Source organism: Hypanus sabinus, chromosome 16, assembly GCF_030144855.1.
Source record: "Hypanus sabinus isolate sHypSab1 chromosome 16, sHypSab1.hap1, whole genome shotgun sequence".
Lineage (NCBI taxonomy): Eukaryota > Metazoa > Chordata > Chondrichthyes > Myliobatiformes > Dasyatidae > Hypanus > Hypanus sabinus.
The window spans coordinates 42,250,969-42,278,884 of NC_082721.1; the positions used below are offsets into that span (position 1 = coordinate 42,250,969).

Here is a 27,916-nt window from a genome sequence, read left to right on the forward strand (position 1 = left end):
GAAATCAAATGCAGACAATATTAAATCCAGTAAAACATCCCACAACCCCCTTGGCCTTTTCATTGATACTTCAAAGGGAATCTCCAAAACCTGCACTGTGTTTTTCAATCACTCTTAGCATCTGTTGGGAGGACAAATCCAATAACACAAAACACACATCAAATGGGCCTCATCTTATTTGCTTCAAATGACCTGAAATATTTATGCTGTATGATCACCGTCTGTAAAACTCCATAGTGTACGCGCTGCTTAACTGCCTTTAAAATCATTTTTCATTTTAGGAAGTACATTGTATGGCTTATGTTCAATTATCGAGAACAGGGTTTGGAAATTACCAGACAAGCAAATCAAAACCCCTGTACTTATAGAAACATGCAACATTATTTGGTGTCTAAATTACATGGAGAAAATCTAATTCTTTTAATATAAAAGAGAAAACGACTGAAATGAAACAAGCTGAATAATACAGATAGCATAGAGCTTAGAAAGTTAGGTATCAGATAAGTTCATTGCAAATTCAGAGTACCTTAAGATCAATTCCTGTAATAATGAAAAACATAATTTATTACCATTTTCTCTTCCCCCTCCCCCCACACTTTCCCGCATACCCATCCCCAACAGGGCAGCAAACAAGGAGTGCTTACAGAAATTAACATGAGGCAAAACTCTTTGTGTCCTCACCTGTCCTGAAATGGTCAACTCAAATCTACTAAAAGGAAAGTACAAGTACCAACCAAGCTAACAACAGCTGTTCCTTCTCTTTCATTCACTTTCTTCTTATTTCTCTTCCTGAGAGTTTGTCAACCACTAACAAGCCTTTACACTCATTTCCCAATTGACACCAATCTGTTCTACATTATCTCTTGGTGTTCATCCATTCACAGACTTTCCTGTTCTCTCCATTCCTCTCCTTCTCTGTTCTGAAAACTTGTATGTTTTTCTAGATCTGATGAAAGGTCTTGAACTTAAAACATCATGTGTTTCTTTCTTTACCAATGCTGCCTACATGTCTTTATCTTTTACGAGCTTAATATTACAAAACTCTTCTGAACAGTCTGCTTCTACTTTCTTCAAGTGCATCCATCATCTACATGTATTCTTGACTGTAGAAATATGGAACTTTCCACTTGATTTGGTCCATCGCCATTTTGAATTCCATCAGCTCACCAGACAACATACCCTTACTGTTCTTGATTTTCACCACATCAAGTTTCACACTATCCTTCTATTACTTGTACAAGGCTTCTTAGAGCCTTTTCACTTTATCAAATGGGATAGTATCATATCTGCATATCCTAAATTACTAATGTTTTGATCAAAAGAAAATCAGGGACAATGGAAAAAAAAGAGTTGATGACAGAAAGACATTATAGAATATGTAGCAGCAATGGAGTGATTTACTTTTGCCATAATATTAAATAAGTAACAACAGCTGAACTGCTTGTTATCTAACAACAGGATCTCTATGTCTGGACAATTCAGGCATGCTGGTCAGTTAAAATGTATACCTTAAGTGTACTTATTCAGGGGAATCAGTGTTTATAATATATATAGTATTCTTATACTGTAAGACACTGACCAGAAGACAGCAATGAAAAAACTTCTGTAGAAAAAATTGCCAAAAACAATCACAGTCATAGAAAGTTCATGATCACCTGCGTTGTACGACATGGCAAATAATGAACAAACGAGTGTTCTTCTAAAAAAAAACTAATTAACAATATTGAATACAACCACCCATATTGTTCTACAATTCTCAGCTTTTCCATCTACTATCACACTGAGGCCAGATGGAAGGCAGTGAGATCGATTCTCATAGAGCAGGGGTCAGCAACCTTTACCACTGAAAGAGCCATTTGGACCAGTTTCCCACAGAAAACACTCGGAGCCACAAAACCCGTTTGACATTTAAAATGAAATAACACTGCATACAACGTTTTTTTTTGCCTTTATGCTATGTATAAACAAACTATAATGTGTTGCATTTATGAAATCGATGAACTTCTGCAGAGAAAACGAAATTACATTTCTGCATGAAGCAAAAACATTTTGAACTCCGAAAAAAAGACGTTGGGTTGAAGGTTACTTCTAAGTAAAATACTCAATGTCTATTTGAGTCCTTCTTGTATTTATGAAAAATGCCGAACTTAAATTGTCCGCCAGCAGCAAACCAAAAATAACGTCAGCCAGCTGTCAACCTGAAAAATAAAAGAACTATTTCACTGAACAATGAAAAAATATGAATATATGTAAAATAATAGGCAATTAAAATATTTATCATAATTGGTTAATGGGATTTCTGCTCCTGGACCTCAGCGCACAGCGTCTGTACATCAGGGCTGTATGACGTCACCTTCATCTTTACACAGGATCGCAAGCTGTCATCTGTGAGGCGTGCGCGATGTTTGTTTTTAATAAAGTTCATGTTGGAGAACACCTGCTCACATACAAATGTGGATCCAAAGATCGACAGGACTTCAGGCGCATACTTTTTAATGTTTACATAAATGTCAGGGATAGCATTCCATGTTTCGAACACAAGTTTGTCCGCTTAAGGGAGGTTTTCAATATCACTCCATTTGTGATTCTGAGCAAGAATGGCCTTCTGACGGGCAACATCTTCAAGGTCTGCTGTCAACCGTCTAAACTTGGACACCCATACGTCTTTGTCGGCTATGTCGGCCAGTTCCATCTCAAGATCAGGTTGACTCACACCTGCCAATGCAGTCGTATTCAGTAGGGATAGATCGATGCTTAGGGGAGTGACCGGGAAGGATAATGTGTTTTTTTTCCCTCTCTGAACTCACAGAAGCATTTCCCAAACGATGTTTGCATTGCGATGATTGCAGAATGTAAATTCTCCGAATTTATCATGTCGTGAGCTTGTTTGAACTCTCTCAAATTAGGGAAGTGAGACAATGTGCCTTTCTGTAAACCTCTGGCAAGCACTGTCAACTTGCGCTCGAATGCCAAAACATCCTCCAACATGTGCAGGGCTGTGCTTCCTTTCCCCTGAAGAGCTGTGTTCAGTGTGTTCAGGTACTGTCATGTCTACCATGAAGTGTAGCTTTTCCAGCCACTCTGGCTGTTCCAGCTTAGGAAAGGTGAGCCCTTTGCTGCCCAGGAAAGTTTTCACTTCTTCCAGACACGCGACAAAGCATTTCAGCACCTCCCCTCTGGACAGCCACCGGACTTTGTTGTGCAGCAGGAGATCAGAATATGCGCTTTCCAGCTCATCCAGTAACAAACGGAATTGACCGTGATTTAAACTTTTTGCCATTATTTTATTGACAATCTGAATGACAACATCCATTACTTCTGTGCATTCCGGAGGAAATGTTTGAGCGCACAGTGCCTCGTGGTGCAGGATGCAGTGAAAAGTCAGCAGCTTTCTGTCCAGCGACTTCTGCAGTAAAGCCACAAATCCCTTGTGCACTCCTGTCATACTTGGTGCCCCATCAGTAGCTGCTGACACGAGGTGGGTGGTCTTTATTCCTTTGGCTCTTATATAATTCAAGACATCCTCACAGATGTCCTCCCCCCGTGTTTGGCCTTTTAGATGTATCAACTCAATCATTTCTTCCTGTGGCCCGGCAGAGTTTACATACCGGCAGAACAGCGCTATTTGTTCAATATCACATTTGTCTTTTGACTCGTCATAGGCAATCGAGTAGGCCACAGCTGAATTGATGTCTTTAATTTACTGTCTTCTGATGTCTTCTGCCATTTTTATGGTTCTGTCTTTGACAGTCTTTGCAGAGAGGGACAAATCCCTGATATTCTGCACAATTTCACTCTTGTTTTTAAAGTCTGTGAATAGATGTTCTGAAATCTTAATGAAAGATTATTTTGTATATTCACCATCTGTAAACTGCTTCCCGTGCCTGACTATTTCCTGAGCGGCAACAAAACTAGCATATGTAGTTGATTTTCCAGACATCATCCTCTTCTTGAAATGATTTTTGCTCAGATCAACCTTCCGCATCAGTTCCGAAACGGCTTTTTTATCTCTCATCTCCATCCGGATATTTTTGAGCAAAGGCTGCGTGTTTATTCTGGAAACGTCTTGCGACATTTGACTTTTTGTTGCTTGCTAGTTTCTCATTGCATATTAAGCATACCGGTAAACCAGTCTCGTCAGCAGTGAAAGCAAATGAATCTGCCCACGTATCATTAAACTTTCTGTTTTCTTCAGTCACTTTTCTTTTTTTAGAATTCTCCATAGTTAGCCTACCTTGGATCGAAAAATAAAAGAAATCGCGCACTGGCGGATGTCAGGCATTGGCAGTGGTGACGTATATTAATAGCGACAAAAAACACGTTTTATTTAGATTGTACAAGATCACCATAATTTTCAAATTTAGAATTACATTTCAAAAACTAACAAACTAACATAAAATACATTTTAATTAAATACTCATTATTTATTTTCCAAAGCCACAGGGAGCTGCAGCACAGAGATGAAAGAGTCGCATGCGGCTCCGGAGCCGCGGGTTGCCGACCCCTGTCATAGAGAAAGGGTGTCAAAATTCTTTCTTTCTTTCTTTTTCAATCTTTTTATTAATTTTCACATATACACAAAAAAAACATAACATAATAATGAGTAAATTATGAATACAATAGACTTGAAATCACGTTAATAAGATAACAATATCCTATTAAACATCAACAGAAGAAAATACCTTAATCAATCAAGTCCATATAATTATATATGAAAAAAAAACAACCATTAAAAAAGAGAAAAAAAAAATTTGAAAGTATGTGAAAAAAAAGTATATATTAAGAAAAATAAAACTCTAAACTAAACTAACATGGGCAACAATAATAGTTTACAAGTATATGATAGTGTCAACAAACTCCAGAACTCCATACCTGAACATGAATAAGCAGAAAGAAGGTCTGGAAAGGGCCAAATTAATTCATATGAAAATGTCGAATAAACGGTCTCCAAGTTTCTTCAAATTTAATTGATGAGTCAAAAATAGTGCTTCTAATTTTTTCCAGGCTCAAATAAGAAATAGTTTGAGAAAGCCATTGAAACGTGGTAGGAGGATTTACTTCTTTCCAATTTTGTAATATAGACCTTCTGGCCATTAATGTTACAAAAGCAGTCATTCGTCTGATTGAGGGGGAAAACTGATTACCATCTTCATTTGGTATGCCAAAAATTGCAGTAATAAAATGAGGTTGTAAATCTATATTCCAAATTGAGGAAATAGTAGTAAATATGTCCTTCCAGTAATTATGTAAAGTGGGACATGACCAAAACATATGGGTCAATGAGGCCACTTCTGAATGACATCTGTCACATTGAGGGTTAATATGAGAATAGAATCGAGCAAGTTTATCTTTAGACATATGAGCTCTATGTACAATTTTAAATTGTATTAAAGCATGTTTAGCACATATAGAAGAAGAATTAACCATTTGCACAATTTTTTCCCATTTATCTGTTGATATATTATATCGAAGTTCTTTTTCCCATTCTTGTTTAATTTTAACTGATATTTCTGGTTGTATCTTCATAATCATATTATAAATAAAAGCTACTAATCCCTTCTGACAAGGGTTTAAGGTAAAAATCAAATCTGTAAAGTCCACCAAAGTTGAATTAGGAAAAGATGGTAAATCTTTATGTAAGAAATTTCTAATTTGTAAATATCTGAAAAAATTAGATTTAGGTAATTCAAATTTGTTGGAAAGTTGGTCAAATGACATCAAAGTATCTTCAAAAAAGAGATCACGAAAACATTTTATACCTTTCCTTTTCCATATGTTAAAAGCTTGATCTGTCCAAGAGGGTTTGAAAAAGAAATTAAGTAAAATAGGGCTATCAAGAACAAAGTTTTTCAAAGTAAAAAACTTACGAAATTGAAACCAAATTCGTAATGTATGTTTAATAACAGGATTAGATATTTGTTTATTAAATTTAACTAAATCAGCAGGAAGACAAGAACCAAGAACAGAGAATAGAGAATATCCCTTTACCTCATTACATTCCAAATTTACCCACCGTGGGCACAGTGGTGAATCCAAATCTAGTTTCCAATACATTAAATTACGAATATTATTTGCCCAATAATAGAATCTAAAATTGGGTAAAGCTAAACCACCATCTTTTTTAGATTTTTGTAATTGCTTTTTACTTAACCTAGGGTTTTTATTTTGCCACACAAATGAGGAAATTTTTGAATCAATGTTATCAAAAAAAGATTTAGAAATAAAAACTGGTAGGGCTTGAAATAAGTATAAAAATTTCGGTAAAATCATCATTTTAATAGCATTAATCCGACCAATTAATGATAAAAACAAAGGAGACCATCTTGTAGTAAGTTGATGAATTTGATGAAGCATAGGTAAAAAATTCAGTCTAAATAAATCTTTATATTTCTTGGTAATTTTTATACCTAAATAGGTAAAGTTATCAGTAACAACTTTAAATGGTATCCTATCACTCAATAAAGTTTGTGCATTTAAAGGAAATAATTCACTCTTATCTAAATTTAGTTTATAACCAGAAAAAGTACCAAATTGAACCAACAAGGATAAAATAGCGGGAATAGACCTATCAGGGTCAGAAATATATAACAGCAAATCATCAGCATAAAGTGATAATTTGTATAACTTCTCATTACGGGTAATACCAAAAATATTAGGAGATTCACGAATAGCAATAGCTAAAGGTTCTAATGCAATATTAAATAATAAAGGACTTAAGGGACAGCCTTGTCTCGTACCACGAGATAATTGAAAAAAAGAGGATCTATAGTTATTTGTAAGAACAGAAGCAACAGGTTTATGATATATTAATTTAATCCATAATATAAAGTTAGGACTAAAATTAAAATTTCTCAATGTATTAAATAAATATATCCATTCAACTCTATCAAAAGCTTTTTCAGCATCTAATGAAATAACACATTCTGGGATTGTGGGTGGTGAAGTATGAATTATATTAATCAATTTTCTAACATTAAAAAAGGAATACCGATTCCTCATAAAACCAGTTTGATCTTCTGAAATAATCTGTGATAGTACTTTTTCTAATCTAATAGCTAAAATTTTTGTAAGAATCTTAGAATCTACATTTAATAGTGATATAGGGCGATAAGATGTACATAAAGTAGGATCTTTAGCTTTTTTAAGAATTAAGAGAGATATTAGCTTCATAAAAAGATTGAGGAAATCTCTTCTTAGCAAACGCATCATTAAAAATTTCACATAACCAAGGAGAGAGCAAAGAAGAAAAAGTTTTAAAAAATTCTACTATATAACCATCAGGACCAGGAGCTTTCCCTGAATTCATTGATGAGATAGCCTCTCCTATTTCCACCATAGAAATAGGAGCATCTAACAGGCTATGGTCTTCATCAATCAGTTTAGGAATATTCAAATTGTTAAAAAAATTATCTATCATGGACTGGTCACCATCAAATTCTGATTGATATAAAGATTTATAAAAATCTTGAAAGGTATTATTAATTTCTTTATGATCAGTAGTTAACTTACCGTCTTGTTTGCGAATTTTAATAATTTGTCGCTTAGTCGAGATAGCCTTTAATTGATTAGCTAACAGTTTACCAGTACGATCACTGTGAATATAAAATTGAGCCCTGGTCCTAATTAATTGATTTTCAATTGAAGAAGATAATAGTAAACTATGTTCCATTTGAAGCTCAACTCTCTTCTTATAAAGTTCTTTGGTAGGAGTCACGGAATAAATCTTATCAATTTCCTTGATTTTATCCACTAATAAAGCAATATCTAAATATCTTTGTTTTCTTTTACCAGCAGAATATGAGATAATTTGTCCACGAATAAAAGCCTTAAAAGAGTCCCAAAGTATTCCTCTGTCGATTTCTTCAGTACAGTTTGTTGAGAAGAACAAGTCAATTTGCTGTTTTATATAAGTGATAAATTCTGGGTCTTGAAGCAAAGTAGCGTTAAGCCTCCAAGATTTGATATTATTGGAATAGTCCGAAATCTTAATAGATAACTTCAAAGGTGCATGATCCGAAATAGTGATAGAATCATATTTATAATCAATAACATCCGTTAATAACCGATGATCAATAAGAAAATAGTCAATTCTAGAATAGCTATGATATACATGTGAAAAAAATGAAAATTCTTTATCTTTAGGGTTCAAAAACCGCCATATTTCTGTAATTCCCGAGTCAACCATAAATGAATTAATAAGTAGGGCTGATCTGTTCGGAAGAGTACGAATAGGTTTAGATCTATCCATCGAAGGATTCAAACAACAATTAAAATCTCCACCCATTATCAACATATATTCATTTAGATTAGGAAGGGAAGTAAATAAACGTTTAAAAAATTCAGGGCAGTCAAAGTTTGGAGCATAAATATTAACTAGAACAACTTTCCGATGGAAAAGTAAGCCAGTTATCAACAAAAATCTACCCTGTGGGTTAGAGATAATTTCATGATGTGTAAACGATATTGAGGGGTCTATAAAAATAGACACACCCCTAATTTTAGCAGTACAATTCGAGTGAAATTGTTGACCCTGCCAGAACCTAAAAAAACGTTGATTATCCTCCCTCCTGATATGGGTCTCCTGTGCAAAGATAATATTAGCATTCAGTCTATGGAATACTTTAAATATTTTTTTACGTTTAATCGGATGATTTAAACCATTAGTATTCCAGGAGATAAAGTTAACAGATTTATCCATCATACTAATATTAGTTGTGTGTATCATAAAAGGTTAGAAAGACACATAACCCACAATTCAGGAAGGAGGAAAATTGATTCAGGAGCAACCGGAGAACATGACACCTCAACAATATTAATAGTTTAAAGTCGGCCCATAAACTAAAAGCAAAAAAATAAAAAGCAAAAGCATGAAAAAAGATCCCTACCCCCTCCCCCCACCCTTCGAAAAAAAGCCAAGCGGCAGGCGCATAATCTAATACTAATATTACCCCCATTTCAAGATGGCAGCTCTATAAAAAAGATTAAAAGAAAACTATATAACACCCAAATTAAGATATAGAGTTGCAAAAAATATATATATATATCAATCAGAATAAAAGAAAACTAATATAATACCACAATCATTAATAAAAAAAAGTATAAACGTCAAAATTTAAAAGTGTAATATACCTTTAAAAAAAAATCCCATGTTCAAATACAAGATGATGTTTCAAAAGCAAAGACTTATGGGAAGAAGAAACGCCATTTTGAAAAAGCCATATTACTAAATACAAATGTGAGTTCAGCAATCTATTAAAAGACAAAATAAGATTTAAAAAAAAAGGGATATAATAAACAGTACAATATATATAAACAAAATCCAAAAATCCAAAACATTCGTCCCATATCTGAGTACAGGCAAATAAATGCTTACAAAAAACAGAATCTTACGGGAAAAAGAAACGACATCTTAAAAAAAGGTAAATCATTATTGCAAAATATAAACGTATATAACCAAAACAGAAAGAAAAAAAGATATTATAAAAATTAAAAAGAACATCTATAAACAATGATGATAGTAAAAAAAAACCCGACCCATAGATCAAAAAATAAAAAGTTATAACCCAGCTTCATAGGTTAAAACTTAAAATAGAAAGATATCCTCTCTCTGAAAAATCTTCCACATAACACATAGTTCAAGTTGCAGTAGAAAATCGAAATTCTTCAACAAATTTCTTCGCTTCTTCTGGAGTGTTGAAAAATCGTTGACTGTTGTCGTTCAGCACAATTCTAAGCTTCGCTGGATACATTAAAGCTTGTTTAAGTCCAATCGAGTGAATCTCTGCCATCACTGGTTTAAAAGCGATTCTGGCTCTCATAACCTCATAAGAATAATCCTCAACAATTCGAAATTGGAAGTTATTGTAAGAAATCATACCTTTTTTACGAGCTAATCGAATTAAAAGCTCTTTCTCATGAGGATAATGAAGGCGAACAATCACCGCTCGTGGTTTATCAGTCATAGACGAAAACCTCGCAACTCTGTGAGCGCGGTCGATAACAGGTTTAGTTTGCAAACCTTCATCACCGAAAATTTCCCACAGTAATTTAGAGAAAAATTCAGTTAAATCACCGGACTCAACTTTTTCGGAAAACCCGATAATTCGCAAATTCTGTCTGCGAGATCGATTTTCAAGATCAGTAATTTTAAACTTATGCTGATTTACAACTTTAAGAGTCGATTGTACCTTCTTATCCAACTCCTCAAGTGTACATGCTTTTTCAACAATTAATTTTTCAAGAGTCTCCAACTTATCTTCATGCCGCTGAATATCCATTGCCTGCAACTGAAACTTAGTATCAAGCGATTTAACAGCTCCTTCAAGTTCAGACATTTTCGTGGTAAACGTGTTTTCCAAACTTGCCATTTTACTTTCCAGCTTGCTTTCCAAACTTGCAAGTTTAGTGTCCAGAAGATTAGAAATTGCATCGATAGATAAAGGCTCCTTAGACGATTTCTTACTTGTAGCCATTTTAAGTTCGGCAAAGTTAGATCAAATATAGTTTTAAGAAAAAAAAAGTCAATCGAAAATATCAACTCATTTGATTAAATTCGAAAAGATTTGATTAAAGGGTGATTATAGTTAGAAAAGTGAAGAGCGCCTAAAAGGCAGATGTTTACGTCGCCATCTTGAAACTCCACCCCCTCAAAATTCTGATCTCTGTATACATGCAAGCCGGAAGTAGCCTAGACCTCAAAGCAATTAAAATCTGAAAATTAATTGATTTTGGGGCTGAGCTCAATACCATGAATTGATCAAGCTATAGCACTGAATAAACTCCTTTTGTTCTTTTAAATGTGAATCGCTGTAGAACTGTAATTATAGGGCATGATGGGAAGGTTGGCTAAGCACATTCGGAGTTAAAGAACTTAAAGCACTATGCAGCTGATGAGCACACCACACTGATCATGGTTCTGGTTACTGTGATAAGTACCTTTAGTTGCCATGGCCTGAATGTGGTTAAGGTATGCCGCAACCCCACCTCCACACCCAGAAAGAATGTGAACAAAGATGAGTCACACCATAACTGAGGTCATTAGTTAAGGCAAGGGGTGTTAAAAATGTTCTCGAGATCACAGATCTACAGGACTGGGATGAAGGCAGCTTACAAATCTAGAATGGTGGAATGATGTGGCAACATCTGCAGAAAGAAAAACACGTCAACATCTCTGGTCAATGATTCTACCTCAGAACTGAGGAAACTTCTGAGGGACAATTACTGATCAGAACATTACTTATTTTTTCTTTCCACAGATGCTGCTTGAGTGGCTAAGTTTTCCCCCACTGCTACTTCTGATTCAGATTCTAGCCTCTGTAGTTTACTTGTTTTCCATAAAAAATGAACAGAAACTGAGACCAGCAGAGCAAAGTAACTGTATGTGGAATTTAGGTGACTACAAGAACCAGATGAAGCAGTGACCCAGTGGAGTTTGGGAGTACAAATATTGGTGCTAGGCTTCACTGAAAGGGATCATGGAATGCTGTTACACTTTATTGCTGGCAATTAGTTCTCAGTTTAGAGGGTTACGAGAGTGGCATCATAACTAAGAATTCAGCAGACAGCAGAGCTATGGAAATATCCTCAGGCAGGTTCCCTCATTGCTTAGATTCATTAATGCAAAATAAGATGAGAGTGTAAAGATGTATGACTGCCTGTCTGATATTGATACTGAAACCACTGGGTATTTGCAGCACTGAGTATTTTCTGTCTTACATATCCTCAAATATTCCATCATTGTAGTGACAAGCACAAAATACTGCAGGAACTCAGCAAGTTAGACAGTATCTTAGGAGTAGAATCTGCAGTTGACATTTAAAAAGCCAAGACCCTTCAACATGACACAAATGTTACCCAACTTGCTGAATTCTTCTAGCATTTTGTATGTAAGTTGCTCAAGATTTCCAGAATGTGAAGAACCTCTTGTGTCCATCACAGTAGTGCCGTGTATCACAGAAGCTTTTGGTATATTTGATTCCTTTGACTTAGAATGGGCAATGCTCAGAAGTGAGCAAAGAGATGAGATAACAAACACAGCTATTTAACTGTGGTAGGAAGAAATATAGTGAATCACAAGGTTGACTAATTTCTAATGCAGAACAGGTATCTGTGGAGAAACCCAGTACAATCTACATGAAGTTCTAAGAGCAATTCACGCCTGAATTGACTGCTAAATAATCACTGTTTTATATTTTAATGAGTCATAGGTATTAGAATCAATATAATTACCCCATCTGCAGATGTACCTGTAATAGAGTAGAATATCCTCAATGTGCAACTAATTGTCATTAAATTGAAAAGCAGGACCTATTTCATCGGAGACACACCAAGAGCATCACGAGCTTTTATAATTTACTGCATACTATAATGATGTTTAAGACCCCAGTCTTTTGAAGAATAAGATCACTCAGTAATGACTTTTTCTTTGATTTTGTGGATTATATCACTGGCAATGCCAGTTACTGTTCAATCCTTGAGAAGCTGGTAAGAAATGCAAACAGCTACAGCACCTATAAAAAGTATTCACCCCACCTCCCAGAAGTTTTCAAGTTTTACTGTTTTACAGTGGATTTAATTTAGTTTATTTGACACTGATCAATAGAAAAAAAAGACTCTTGCATGTCAAAATGCAAACAGATTTCTACAAAATGAGCTAAATTAATTAAAATATAAAACATAAAATAACTGATTGCATAAGTATTCACCCCCTTTAATATCACACACCAAATCATCCCTGGTGCAGCCAATTTTTTTAAGAAGTCAAATAACTAGTTAAGTGGAGTTCACCTGTGTGCAGTCAAGGTGTTTCAATTGATTGTAGTAAAAATACACCTTATCTGGAAGGTCCAACTGCTGATGAATCAGCAAAAACTACTCCATGAAGACCAAAGAACACTCCAAGCAGCTCTTCAAAAAGGTTATTGATAAGTACAAGGTCAGGAGATAGATGCAAGAAAATTTCCCCAAGACACTGAATATACAGTTAAACCAATCATTAAGAAATGGAAAGAATATGGCACACATGTAAATCTTCCTGGAGCAGGACATCCTTGAACACTGAGTGACCATGCAAGGGGACTAATGAAGGAGGCCACTAGGAGACCAATGACAAGTCTGGAGGAGGTACAAGCTTCAGTGGATGAAATGGGAGAGACTGTGCATACAACTGTTGCCCAGGTGCTTCACCAGTTGCAGCTTTATGGGAGAGTGGCAAAGAGAAAGCCGCTGCTAGAAAGAAAACTTGCATGCAATCTCAGCTAGAGTTTGCCAGAAGACATTTGGGAGACTCTGAAGTCAGCGGGAAGAAGGTTCTATGGTCTGATAAAATCAAAATGGAGCTTTCTGGTCATCAGACTGAACACTATGTTTGGCGCAAGTCAAACACCACACATTATCAAAAACACACCTTACCTACTGTGAAGCATGGTGGTGGCTGCATCATGCTGTGGGGATGCTTCACTGCAGCAGGCTTTGGAAGGCCTGTGAAGGTAGAGGGTACAACGAATGCAACAAAATACACAGAAATTCTGGAGGAAAGCCTGATGCATTCTGTAAGAGAACTGCAAACTTGGGAGAAGATATGTTTCTAGCAGGACAATGACCCCCAAGCATAAAGCCAAACCTATACAGGAATGGCTTAAAAACAACACAAAGTTAATGTCCAGGGGTGGCCACGTCAAAGTCCACAACTCAATCCAATTGAGAATTTGTGGCTGTACTTGAAAAGGGCTGTTCACTCACAATCCCCATGCAACCTGACAGAACTTGAGCAGTTTTGGAATGGGGAGGAAAACTGTAGTGTCCAAGTGCGCAAAGCTGATAGAGACCCATCTACACAGGCTCAAGGCTGTAATTGCTGCCAAAGGTTCATAGACTAAATATTGTCTTGAAGGGGATGAGTAATTACACAATCAATTATTTTGTGTTTAATAATTGTAATTAATTTAGACTAATTTGTAGAAATTTGCTTTTACTTTGACATAAAAGAGTCTTTTCTGTTGATCAGTGTCAAAAAAAGCCAGATTAAATCCACTGTGATTCAATGTTGTAAAACAATAAAACATGAAAACTTCTGGGGGGGTGCCGGAACAAATACTTTTTATTGGCACTGTAAACTGAGTAGAACACGGGCTAAGCACACAGCCTGTTGGTGTCCCTGTGCTGATGGTGATTGTGGAGGAGATGCTGTGAATCTGATCTGACTGGGGTCTACAAGTGAGGAAATCAAGAAATCAATTGCACAAGTATTGAGACCTAGGTCTTGGAACTTTGGGGTGGGGGGGGGGGGAATACTTTTTATTGGCACTGTAAATCAAATGCCAAATAATCTCCTTTCACTTTGGTACATCTTTTTCTGTTTTTCAAGAAAAAGCCAAATTAAATCCACTGTGATTTAATGTTGTAAAATATGAAAACTTCCAAGGAGTGTGAGTATTTTGATAGGCACTGTATGCCATCATTTGCACCCTGAGGTTGATCTTCTTGCGGGCATACTCCATTAATCCAATAACTATAATAGAAGAATCGGGCATAGAAGGGGAGAAGTATCTATCTATCTGGGTTGGGAATGAATTGGCTATGTGCAATGTTGATGCTTATTTTGGTGGGAATATCTGTGCTGTTTATTGCTTGAGAAGTTTTTATGAAACAGAGTAACTTGCCTGAATGAGAAATGGCTCAGAAGCCATTTAATTTAAATAAAGTCACTGCAAGTTTGAAGTTACATGCAGGCTAGATTGGGCAAGGACAGGAATACTTCTAATTTGAAAGGCATTAGTTTAAAAGAGTCTAGTAATTTTCCTGCCATGATTACTAAAATGATTTTTTAATCCCAGGTTATTATTAACTGAATTTTAGATGTGGGATTTGACCCATGTTCTTGGTTATTTAGCCATTAAATAATCACAAGATATTATTCATGAGACCTGACAAAACATTTTGGCTCGAAATATTGACCATTTAGGTAGGAGCTGTCTAAACTGCTGAGTTCCTCCAGTATTTTGTGTGTAGTATTAGTTTTTACAGTTCTCTAGAACAAAAACCAAATTAAGGCTACAACTAAGATTGCCACATTACATAATTTGTCAATAAATCCAGGTAAAGGCAGACAAATAAATGCAGATGGCCATCAGAGCTAGGTGGCCTGGGGTCTCAGTAGTCTTCACAAGAGAACTTATTTTAGCAAATGTATCCACCATAATTCTTGGAACTGCTGTTAACTCCTGTAAATTGAAAGAGGTAATTTAAAGGAACGTTCAAGAGTCATAAATAAATAGGGGTATTCTAAAGATTTTCTAGACTATTTTAATGCTGTTGTTACCATGAAACAACATTTTATCAATTGTGTATATCAAGATAAAGATTGCAAAACAAACCTGCATTAATGTACATAAGGCTGAAAAGCAAAGCATGATGGTCAGTTAATTCAACAAACAATGCTAACTCAAAGAATGACTGAAACAGAGCTATGTTTAAGATTTAAGACTGTGGTGCTACATTATAGGTAGACATAACTTGGAACAGAACTACTAAATTAAATCTACCAATACGCTAACTAAGTACTTAATTGCCAGTAAAGCCAGAATATAGTTAAGAACAACAGAGAACAAAGTGGTTGAAACAATCAAAGTACCATGTCTCTGAAGTAAGTGTTATTTGTAAAAGATTTATACAGTTAATGTGGGGAGTCTCTTACAGACATTCTTGACAGTAGGGAGTATGTCTGTGATGTAGCTGATTGAGTCTACAAGCCTTTGCGTCCTCTTGTGATTTTGTGCATTTGCTGCGATGCAGCCAGTCAGAATGCGCTCCACCATCCTTCTTTAGAAATTTACAAGAGTTGTTAATGATGTTGCAAAGTTACCCAAACCCCTAGAGAAGTATAGCCACTAGGAGGCCTTCTTTATGACTGTATCAATGTGTTGGACCCAGGACAGATGCTGAAACCAAGGAATTTAAAGCTACTCCCCCTTTCCACTACAGACCTCTTGTTGAGGATTACTGTGTGTTCTCCCGACTTCCCCTTTCTGAAAGCACAGTTTGTTGGTCATGCTGATATTGAGTGCAAGGTTGTTGTTAAGACACCACTCAACCAGCTAATCTATCTCATTCCTGAATGCTTCCTCATTGCCAGCTGAGAATTTATCAACAACAGAGGTTTCATCACTATCAGTCCCTCAGTGTCTTATAAAGCCTCAGCATTATCTCCTTGTTTTTATATTCCATTCCCCTTGAAATGAATGCCAACATTGCATTTACCTTCTATGCTACAGACTCAAGGTGTGAATTAACCTTCCGGGAGTCTTGCACAAGGACTCCCAAGTCCCTTTGCACTTCTGATGTTTCTCCCCATTTAGATCATAATCTACACTTCTGTTCCTTTGACCAAAATGCATTATTCTTTATTCCCAACACTGTATTCCATCTGCCACTTCTTTGCCCATTCTTCCAATTTGTTAAAGTCCTTCTGTAATCACATTGCTTTCTCAGCACTACCCATCTTTGTATCATCTGCAAACTTTGCCACAAAGCCATCAATTTCATTATCTAAATCATTGACGAACAATGTGAAAAGTAGTGGTCCCAATACTGAACTCTGAGGAACACCACTGGACACAGGCAGCCAACAATTAAAGGCCCCCTTTATTCCCACTCGCTGCCTCCAGCCTGTCAGACATTTCTCTATCTATGCCAGAATCTTTCCTATAATGTCACATTATTTTATTTTGTTAAGCAGCCCATGTGTAGCACCTTATCTACTGCCTTCTTAAAGTCCAAGTAAATGGCATCCACTGCCTCTCCTTTGTCCACCCTACTTGTTAGTTCCTCGAAGAATACCAGATTTGTCAAGCAGGTTTTTCCTTTACAGAAAACCATGCTGACTTTGACTTAATTTATCATTACTCTCCAAGTACCCTGAAACCTCATCCTTAATAATGGGCACCAACACCTTCCCAAGCACTGAGGTTAGGCTAACTGGCCTATAATTTCCTTTCTTTTGCCTACTTCCCTTCTGAAAGAATGGAGGTGACATTTGCAATTTTCCAGTCCTCCAGAACTGCATTGTGCCAAGTGCCATAAACTTCATGAATTTATTGTGCTTTTAAACAATAAAACCTGTACTCCAAGTGGTTACAAAAACAAGCCAGTTGAGTAGGCTTAAAATAAAATGAAGTGCAACTTGGCAAATCTCATAAACTGCAGAATTATATCATCCAAGAGTAGTTCAGTGAGAAAGCTCAATCAATTCTTTCCCAGTTTAAGATTAAAGTTTAATTCCAACACAGGTTGACCTGTCTTTTTTTCAGGCAGATACATTCAAAATAAACTGCTTGTAACAACTCAGGTGTAAGAAGCAATGTTTCACAGGGTTCCCTTAATAGCCTTCAGCAGAGGCAGCTCCAGCTTTCATTCAACTCTATCAAATTTGACAAGTGTTGTGGGCCATCAGCTCCCAATACAGGGAACTTGTGCAGCCAGCAAGAAAAATCTAAAAGTATTGCAATTTTAACTAAGGCCCTCCACTATATTTTCTTGGCAAAGTTTACACTGTTCTTGCGACTCACTTGCACCAAAAAACAATGGAAAGACATAGCAGTGTAAAAGCAATTCCGCAGGTATACTGTGATGATACCTATCATACAAATCACTCACTCTCTCCTCTTTCATACAAATGTATTATAATATTTGTAAGTAACCTCCAATCTAATCAGTGGCAAAGGTAATGGGGTGCTCTATAGTCCATCTGGCTAACATTCTCCTTGACTCAGTAACAATGAAAGAACACACCAAGGCCACAAAATAAAAAAACAATAATATAAATACATCAAATAGCTTGTATACTTTGATTATATGTACATAAAGTGATGTTAGGTACAAGTGACCCTAATAGGAAATGGTAAAGGTGGTTGGGGGGGGGGGGGTGGGGGAAGAAGAGGAGGGTGTGATATTGTGGGATTGGTCAGGGGGTCGAAGATGTTGATCAGCCTTACTGCTTCACTGTTTTTGAGACTGACGGTCCTGGCATCATTAATACTATTTAGCCTCCTCACCGATGGAAGTGGGCAAACAGTCCATGAGCAAGGTGGAGGGGATCCTTCATGATATTGCTAACCTTTTTCTGACATCTTTCTGAATACATGTCTTTCATGATGGGTAGGCCGGTGCTGGTGATGCGCTGGGCAGTTTAGACTACCCATTGTAAAGCCTCCCTGTCTGCTGCATTGCAGTTTCCATACCATGCAGTGATGCAACATGTTAAAAAGCTCTTTCCTGTGCATCTGTAGAAGACAATGAGTATTAACATGCATAACCCACCTCTCTTCAGCCTCCTTAGAAAGTTAAGGTGCTCACTTGTATTCTGGGACCATGAGAGGTTGTGTGAGATGTGCACACCTGGGAGTTTGAAACTGCTCATATTTTCCACTGTTGAGCCGCCAATATACAGAGGAGTGTGAGTTTGAGTCCTCCTGAAGTTGATAACCATCTCCTTTGTCTTGTTGACACTGTGGAAGAGGTTATTTGACTGGCAGTACACCTCGTGCTCAGAGATGGTGCAAACAGAAATCACAATCTGCTTCTTGTGCAGTGACTGTTCCGTCGATCACCTCCGTCTATCTGCCAAAAGCAGAATTTCCCAATGAATTTTAATTCCAATCCCCATTTCCGTTCCTAAATGTTGGTCCATGGCATCCTCTTGTGCCAAGATGAAGCCACCCTTATATTCCGTCTGGGTAGCCTCTCTGCAAGCATGAACATTAATTTGTCCTTCCCGTAAAAAAAACCCCTCCCTTTCTCCTCGCCTTCTATTCCCCACTCAAACCACTTACCCTCTTCTCAACTACCTATCACTTCCCCCTGGGTTCCCCCCTCTTTCCCTTTCTCCTATGGTCCACTTTCCTTTCCTATCAGATTCCTCCCTCCCCAGCCCTTTATCTTTCCCACCCAAAAAGTTTCACATATCACGTTCTCGCTATCTTCCTTCCTCTCCCCCCAGTCTTCCTCTTCCAGTCCTGAAGAAGTGTCTCAGTCCTAAACGTCAACTGTTTATTCATTTCCATTGTTGCTGCCTGACCTGCTGTGTTCCTCCAGCATTTTGTGTGTACCCACTGGATGAATGTTAAAGGGGTGGCTCAAGATTGAATCAAGCAGGCTGCTGTGTCCTGGATGATTTTACCTCTGAGAGCTGTTGGAATTGGCAGTCACCCAGACAAATGGAGATGACGTTCCAACACAATCCTAACTTGTGAATAATAGAATGTGGACGGACTTTACAAAATCAGGAGACAAATCACTCACTGCAGGACATCTTGTCTATGCATTGCTTTTGTCGCCAAAGAATGTACAGGAAATGGCTGGTGAAAGTTCCTGGCAAATGGTGACCCCACCTCCCTCAGATGTTGTAGGGAGAGCTCAGCAATGCTCTCCCTACAGGATCAGATCCTCTCTGGTCAGAGACGGTCATTGCCTGGTGCATGTTTAGTACAATATTCTACAGTTTACTATGGCCAGCCTTTTGTAGTAAATGATAATTAAATGTTAACATCTTTTTACTTACTGTGAGCCCAGAACTAAGCTTTTGGGGCATTAAAGTTTCAATCCAGCTTCTCATGTAGCCTATAGGGTTAAACTAGAGTAGAATTTTGGCCTGCAGAGAAAACAAGACAGGAGAACTAGGTACAAATGAAGAATTTTCCCCAAGACAGGAGAAAATATAAAATAGATATAAATGGTCTAATAATAATTGTTCCATCTAAAAGATGGAAAGGGTTGAGAGAAGAAGACGGGGGGGGGGGGGGGCGGGGGAAAGGAGTCAAATAGAAACTAAAGAAATTGCTGCCAATAATAATTATCATGGTATTTAAAAACGTACTCTTGATACACTAGCCATAAGTATTTATGGAGTCTTATGGAGACTTCAGTTAGAACTGAACATAAGTTTTTCTTGGTTGATTAATGAGAGGAGCTAACTGACGATTCTTGGTTCCAAATTTTCCAGACTTTCTAAAAGTATAATCTGACATCTATATAAATCACAAGTCAATATAAGCACCACTGGAACAACTAATCACTCAAGATGGATTCCTTTGTTTTTCAGCAATGGGACTGAACTGTTTCCAAAGTCAACAGGACTCAAATGGAATGGTGTCAACATGAGAATGATGCAAAGAGTTCACATATCCCAGAGTACAACTTCTCTAGTATCTTTTTTGAGTATATAAGCAATGTCTTAACTTTAACAAGTATTTATTTGCATGGATACATATATACAACTGTCCCAAGTCTGCAATCAAACATATTTTAACTGAAGGTGGCACTCAAAACCTAGTGAATAATGGGTTTCAGACACTTTGCCAGACTCAGCTTGTCTCTGAAAGCAACAGATAGGTATTAGTAATTAAAACCCCATGGGACTACTAGCAATAAGAGATAGAAAAGAGATGGCAGCATTCTCATTGTCAGCCTATTACTGACAGGGTATTCTTATTTCAGAAGACCCTGGAGAGGTCTTTTGACTGATGACCTTTTTTTTGTAAACCCTTTTGAACCAACTTAATTTTATTTGGTTCCAGAGCATTATCCTTTGGGTAATCCACCTTTTTAACTGAGGTGACTGGAGCAATAAATCTGACGAATGTCTTAATAATTTTTGAAAGCAACAATAGATCGAGGCAAGAGTTGTTTGAATCATGTTAAAGCAATGTTTGCCAGAGATTGCAGTGAAGTCACTGATGGGCTTCAGCTCCAAAGTCAGGTCAGGACTGCAGTTACTGATCTAATCACTTCAGCTCGCTTGCAGCTTGAATCACACTGTGCAGGAACAGACCTTCCAGCACACCATGCCTATGCCATCCATCATACATATATTTATCAAGACTTGGTCCATAGCCAACTATGCTTTGTGATTCAAATACTTGTCCAAATGCCTTTTAAATATTACACTCTCCACCTTCTTAGGCAGTGCATTTCAGATTGCAGCCATCCTCTGTATGAAACAATTCTGCCTTGGGTCCCTTTTAAATATTTTTTTTATAATGACTCTGTTTCAGCTTTCCATCTGTATCACAGTTAACTTGCAGGATATATTGGGAAACCAAATACTACCTTGCGTACACTTCAAAAGTTTTCTGTAAGCTTATCATTTATGTTTAACACCTTGGCTCAGTCTGTAACTGATATAAAAGTGTGTGGCTGTCACAACACATATTCCAATGAATGTCATCCACATTTATGATTGTGATATTGACTTTGAACACATCTCCTTTCCCTGTAACAATACCGGTAACACAGGATTACTCTCAAGTATTGCACTCGGTGCCCAGAAAAAGATAAACAGTTCAGATTAACAACATCCAGAATTGTACTGCAATTAAAGATTCATCTCAAAAAAACAGCAAGAACCATTGAAACTTTTCCATGTGTTCCAATGTTTGTAGATTTAGTACAAAAAACTGAGATAAGAGCATATGTTAAGTGTATTGATAGCTCTCAAATGCAATCTTCTGACAGACTGTAACTGTTAAAATGGGGCTTTCATTTTTAATCCTGAAAACATTATTATTTCATCCCTCTTACACACAAAATACCTTTCCAAGAATTGCAAACTCTAGGTTATGCATTGTCAATAACCTTATTATTGCAATTAGATTCAAAAAAAGTGATCTATTAACATCAAACTTCTGAAAAGTATTTTGAACAAAATTATCTTTCATAGTATACAGAAAAGTGAAACAAAATGAAAATGTATTTCCTCTACGCCTGCCCACCCCACCACCAATCACATCCAAGTCACAGGGTTTAAGATAGAACACCACAAAATATTTAAACTTCCCTTCCCATTACAAAGCTCTATGCCCAATTTCACTAATGCAAAACCATCTTCTATTCTTTGACGATTTCATATTTGCAAACCAGAAATTAATAGCTATCTTAAAATCCATCGGACATAGACTCACTTGTATACACTGATGGTAAAATAATCTAATAATCTGTTGGTTATCTGGATCAAAGATCAGCTGCGTAAAAATAAATTTATTTTTAAAGTTGCAATTTTTTAAATACACAAATAATGCAGAAAAACATTGTCCTTTAAGGAAGAATCCTATTATCTGGTGACTTAACAACTGATGTCAATGACTATTTGTCACTGAGCTACCAAGATTCATTTATTATTATCGAAGAATGTATAAATTATACAACCTTGAGATTTGCTTGCTCACAGGTAGCCACAAAACAAGAAAACAGAGAGAACCCAATTAAGAAAAAAAGAATAAAAATAAAGAAAAAAGACCACACTTGAAGTGCAAAAGAAAAAAAATAAAAATCATGCAAACAACTGAAATGAACAACAACACCCCAAACCAAAATCGAGTCCTCAGATCCAAAGCACAAAGCAGCCCAAGTAGGCCCAAAACTTCACTTATCAGTTCATCATATTAGAAGGCACAGAGCACAGGCAGTCTTCATAGCCTCAGCACCATGGATATAACCATTGTGAAGAACGAGCAAAATCAGCTCTTGTCCTATCCAAAGCCCTGTTTTTTTTTCAGTTTATCTGGGCCAGCATTTATGTTGATCCAATGAATGAACAGCAAAAGGCTCTGGCACCCTGGAGAGACGAGTGAAGACCATGGAGAGTGAGCAAAATTGGTCTGGGCTGGCATTTAAATTGCTTAAACAGCATATCATACCTCACACTAGGACCCAGACAGCATTGCTGTGAAAGGCCCTGGGCCTACACTACGCCAACCAGCGATATACCCAGCCCGAAACCACTCTGAAACTCTTCAAATCAGCTCAGTGCCCAGAGCGATCCAACCTTGCACCTGGGCCAGTCGAATGAGCACTGGAACTTCTTTGCCCAGGCCCCAACTGTACAAGGCATCAGAACTCCACCTGCAACAATTCTGCAATACATCATCTTGGCTCACCCTCCAAACTCAGCTCGCCATCACTCGCCCCTTCATTGTTTGTGGCAATAATTTAACACAATTTACCACACAAAACATTTTTTAGTGATGCTTTTAGTCAGATTTTTTATCTTTTTGACAACAAGAAGCTACTGCATATTTTTGGAAGCACCATCTTATCCAGAAGAGATACCATAAAATCATGTTAAAGTGATTTCCAATTCACTGAAGTGTGCACACCTACATCTTCCCCAATTTCCAACTGTGAAGACTCAACACCATCACAGGTGATGGATAATTTTTATTCTATATAAAATTTGTAATATATTTATGTTATAATTAGACAGAAGTATCAAATTCAATGCTCAAACCAAACAGGTGTTCAAATAATAGAAGGCTGTGGGTTGTTTACAAAAGATTGAAAAAAAGTTTATGAAAAAAAGCCATTATCAATTTGTGTCCAATTTCTAAAAACACCAATTTGCTATCAGTTTACTTCCTTTCCTCCCTCCACAATTTTTATACTGGAAACTATATCTATCACCAGGAGACTCAAGGCTGCTGTCCTCAATCTGCTGGATGAATTTAGTGGGCGAGCAGCATCAATGGTGGGCAGGCAGAACAGGAACAGGAACTGATGACATTTCAGTCAAGGCTCTGAATCAGGATTGAGAATGGAGAAGGAAGATCCCAATATAAAGAGGAGTCAGGGAGGAGTGTGACAGAGGCCAATCGATGTTTGGTGGATTGAGCATGGGAGAAGGATGATGGGCTATCGGAGCCCAATGTAGAGAGGGAAGGATGGAGTTGGGAGACAGACAAATGTGGAAGCAGATTCAATTTCCACCTGGGTAGCCTACATTCCAATTATATGACAACTGTATTTTCCAATTTCAGATAACTTTTATTTCCTGTATCCCTCTCTTCTTGATCCATTTCAGGTCCTCCCATTTATCTCCCCTTTCCCAAACTTTCCCTCCAGCCCAAACTCCTATCAGCCCTCTCCCAGTTCCTATCTTCATACTCTTCCCATTCCTAGTTCCATCATCTTACCACCATATCCCTTGACCTCCTTGTGACTAGGTGTTCACAGGTGTTCGGGTTTCCTCCCACAATCCAAAGACATGTAGGTTGGTAAAATAAGTGTGATTGCAAGTTGCTATTGGTGGAAGTGACTTTTAGAATCTGGGGCAAGGGCATACCTGATGGGACTGCAAAATAAAAAGGTTGCTGGGAAAATGGGAGGCAGGTGGTGGTGGAGTGGGATTACGCAGAGCTAGCATATACCAGATGGGCCAAATGTCCACTTTCTGGTCACAAAGCAATATTAAAAATAAACTCCTATTTTCAATTACTTTAAAGGTGACCCCTTAATTTAGATTCTGCAACAAAAATAAATAATTGTCTCGATATCCATCTTGTCTCGATATCCACCTTGATCTAATCCCCTGGACCCTAGAAGATGCAAGCTTATCCTGTCGAACCTTTCATCACAAAGAAATTATTCCAGGTATCAGTCTAGTAAACTTCCACAAATTTGCATCATGTGTATTAATAACCTTCCTTAAAAACAGGGACGAACACTGTACACAGTATGCCAGATATGATTACATCAATGCCCTGTAAAACTGAAGTATAACCTCCCTATTTTCACATTCAATTCCCTTTGCAAAATATCATTCTATTAACATATTTATTTACTAACATTTATAGTGGGCTATACAGTGCTCCCACTCCCACTCACCCTGAAAATTCTACATCCACTTGTCACTTCAATAAGATGATTTATTTTTACTGCCAAATTAGACGATTCCACATTTTCTTCATTGTAGTCCATTTGCCAGTTCTCTACCTACTCTGTTAATCTATCCATAAGCCTTTGCAGTCTCCTTAAGGCTTCATCACCATACTAGCTTTATGTTATCAGCATATTTAACAAATATAGCATCAGTACTTTCGGAAAGGTCATTTGCATCCATTGTGGGAAATTGAGGTCCCAGTATCCATGGCATATTGTGGACAAAGACCAATTTGCTGTATTAGCCAGCCTACCTTTCCTCCATACCAATATCTTCCTACATCAGGGCTTTTATCTTCTGCAAAAACTTTATCAAATGCATCCTGGAAATCCATGTACTGGTTCCCACTTATGCACAGTACGTCGCACTTCATCGAACAAAGCGTCTAATTCTGTCGACTTAATTTAGTTGGGCTATCAGTTAACTGCAGCAGCCACTTATTTGAGACAACTCTTCAAGAATAGAAACTAAATCATTAAAATATCCAGGATTCCCTTTTTATTTGGACACTAATCCACCTGACTGGTTCAGGAGATTGTTGCTGAACAGTTTCTAACTAGCATGAGTTGTGTGCACTTGTGTGGCTGTTAGACACTACACCATGCTTAGAACAGGTGTTAGTGGCATGTGTTTGTGCTCAAAAAGCAGTGATCTTAATCACTGATATTTAGTGAGAAATAAGCAATTAGACAATTCAGAACTGTTTTGCCCACTGCAGTTTCAAACGTTCAGGCTTGGAAATAAAAGAAATAGCCAGGAGTGAAAATGAAACAATTTCACTACTCCAACAAGTGAGGCACTATGAATAATTTGAAGGCATCAACAATCATCTTGAATGTTACAATGAAAATGAAGATATCAAGGATGCAGTCATCCAAAACATTGTACGAAGGCAGTAGATTTAAAGTCAATCAAAAAAACATGACAGCATACACCGGATGAATTCCTCCGTTGATAAATATTACACAATTTTATGGTACTGTAGTAATGTTCTAATTTGTTCTGTATTTCATATAAATACACAATTTATTACTTGGTTAAACAGCAGTTTGTCTTTTTTTCATACTTTAATTAGTTCCATGAAACTTCAGCTAACTGGGGCAGCAGCCTAATTATACTGGTCCTGAAGTGCCCCAATTAATCGGAATCTACTGTACACCGTATTTTTTCCTTACTGATCCTGTGTTTCTGCCTGATAACCTTAACTTTTTTTCTTTAAGGGCCCCACCAATAATAAGTGTTCACAGAAACAGAAAAAACCTGAAGAAGGGATTTGGCCCAAAACATAAATTGTTTATTCATTTTCATAGATGTGCCTGACCTGCCAAGTTCCTCCAGCGTTTTGTGTGTCACTGTTTAGCTGATGCCCTGCCTCTCCTCAGAAAACGTTGCCTAGGAGCAGGCTGTAGAAAGTGCATTCTCCCAATGATGTGCAACCAGCGTGTATAAATAGCCTGGTCAACAAAGATCTTTCCTATCCCTGAAAATGACAGCTTAACTGCACCTTTTTTTGGAATTTCAAATATAATTCATGTAAGTTCCCTTTATTCCATTATGCTTATTACAACCTCAAATATTTCAAAATATTCTCAAACACAAATTCCCTTTCATATGCAATAAGCATAATAAACGCCAGTATAGGAATCTTTCCAGAAGCTAAGAGATTTCTAACTTTTAATTTTTTACAGCTATTGGGTAAAGAGTGAACGACCTGTAGCTTTGTCCTTTAGTGACAAACTGAATGAAAGCCTGAATATCTCCAGAATTTTCTTTTATTATTTCAAGTTGCCAGTGTCTTCAGCAATTGTTTTTCCCTTCTTCCTGTGTTGGTTTTTGTTAGGCATTAATTCAATTCAATTAATTAATTAATTCAATTCACTGGCTTTCTGCACCTAAGGTAATAAAGCTGGCTGGACGATTGATTACACTAAAGTATCCCCACAGACAGCAAACCAGGGAGGAAAAAGTTTTAAAACCAAGTTTGTTAAATTTTTCATAGCGAATAGTATAAACATTACAACATACACATTTTAATAGATTTTAATCTATTATACCCTGAAAATTAATATTTAGTTTAACTCAGAATTTTCTGAGCAGCAATTATGATTTAGTATACAATTAAAACAGATCAAATGCAACAAAGAATGTTTTACACTAAAATCAGTCTGTAAAGTTTCTAAATACTTTTTAAGGTAAATTCCACAGATTTCTCTTCATTTCACAAGGCTGCGAACAGCTGAATAACCCTGAGATTTCTCATTAAACTGATGTTCAAATCAGTTTAAGAATGTTCAAATCTCAAAATTGTTGAGAGTTTTGTTGAACTGGCATCGCTATTAGCACTGTAAAATCAAATTCTATCTAATCATGTTTTCCAAAGGGAACTATCACTTTCAGAATCCAAGAAACAAGAATCTTTCCTGTATGAGAAATGTTAGAGCACAAGATACATCAAAATCTGATTTTTTTTTAAATCACTGACTTACAGAATGTGAAATTTGTTGCTTGACAACAGCAAAGACATAAAATTACTATAAATCAAATTACTGTGGCGACCCACTCGAACCGGCTCACAAATAGCCAGCGTGCCGGCATAAAGGCCAGTCCCAAAAGGGTGCCAGGTCTGCTTCACCAACAAAGGGAAAAGCTCACGCGGGACTGTGAATACGTGCCTCCTACAGCATCCGCGCCCGGGGAGGGCAGGATCAGGGAGGCTTTAAAGCGAGGCCGTGAAGTGCGAATAAAATCTTCTTTAACTGCAGTTTACTGACTCCGTGTCGTTATTTTAGCGCTGCGTGTAGCACACCGCTACATTGCTATAAATTTTAAATAAGTCTAGCAGCATGAGTAAGCTTACTCTGCACAAATTATCCACCATTTCTTTTGTTATAATATCACGCCTGAAATCTGACGTCAAAAGCTTCGCTATGTCCTGTGGTCACAAATTATACAAAATGCAAGTCTTTCGTGAACCTGAAAATCCTTGTACTTATGAGCTGAGGGAATGTAGTTTTATTACTGCATGGCTAATGTAATCCAGGTTAATTAAAACCAAAAGATGTAATGTTAGAAAGCTCGGTGGAGGGGATGAAAATGAGGTTTACTGAATTTTGTTTTTGCAAAAAGGGAATCTGGGATAAAAAGAAGCTATGACGCAGGTGCGGACAAGCAAGAGAAATGCAGCAAACTATTAGAAACTAAAGGTATGAA

At 37.1% G+C, this 27,916-nt stretch overlaps 1 protein-coding gene across 3 annotated transcripts in view; it reads right to left on the minus strand.

Annotated features, from left to right (window-relative positions):
- kdm4b (lysine (K)-specific demethylase 4B) overlaps positions 1–27,916 on the minus strand; it is a 558,544-nt gene that overhangs the window by 212,828 nt on the left and 317,800 nt on the right. The window contains exons 10-11 of one of the 3 annotated variants that reach the window (XR_009516110.1): positions 19,556–19,645; positions 18,472–18,615 (exon numbers count right to left, since the gene is read on the minus strand). The exons of the other annotated variants lie outside the window; for them this stretch is intronic. The gene's annotated coding sequence lies outside the window, so the exon portion shown is untranslated. Of the gene's footprint in view, positions 1–18,471; positions 18,616–19,555; positions 19,646–27,916 lie in introns of those variants that run through there. 3 annotated transcript variants of the gene reach the window in all.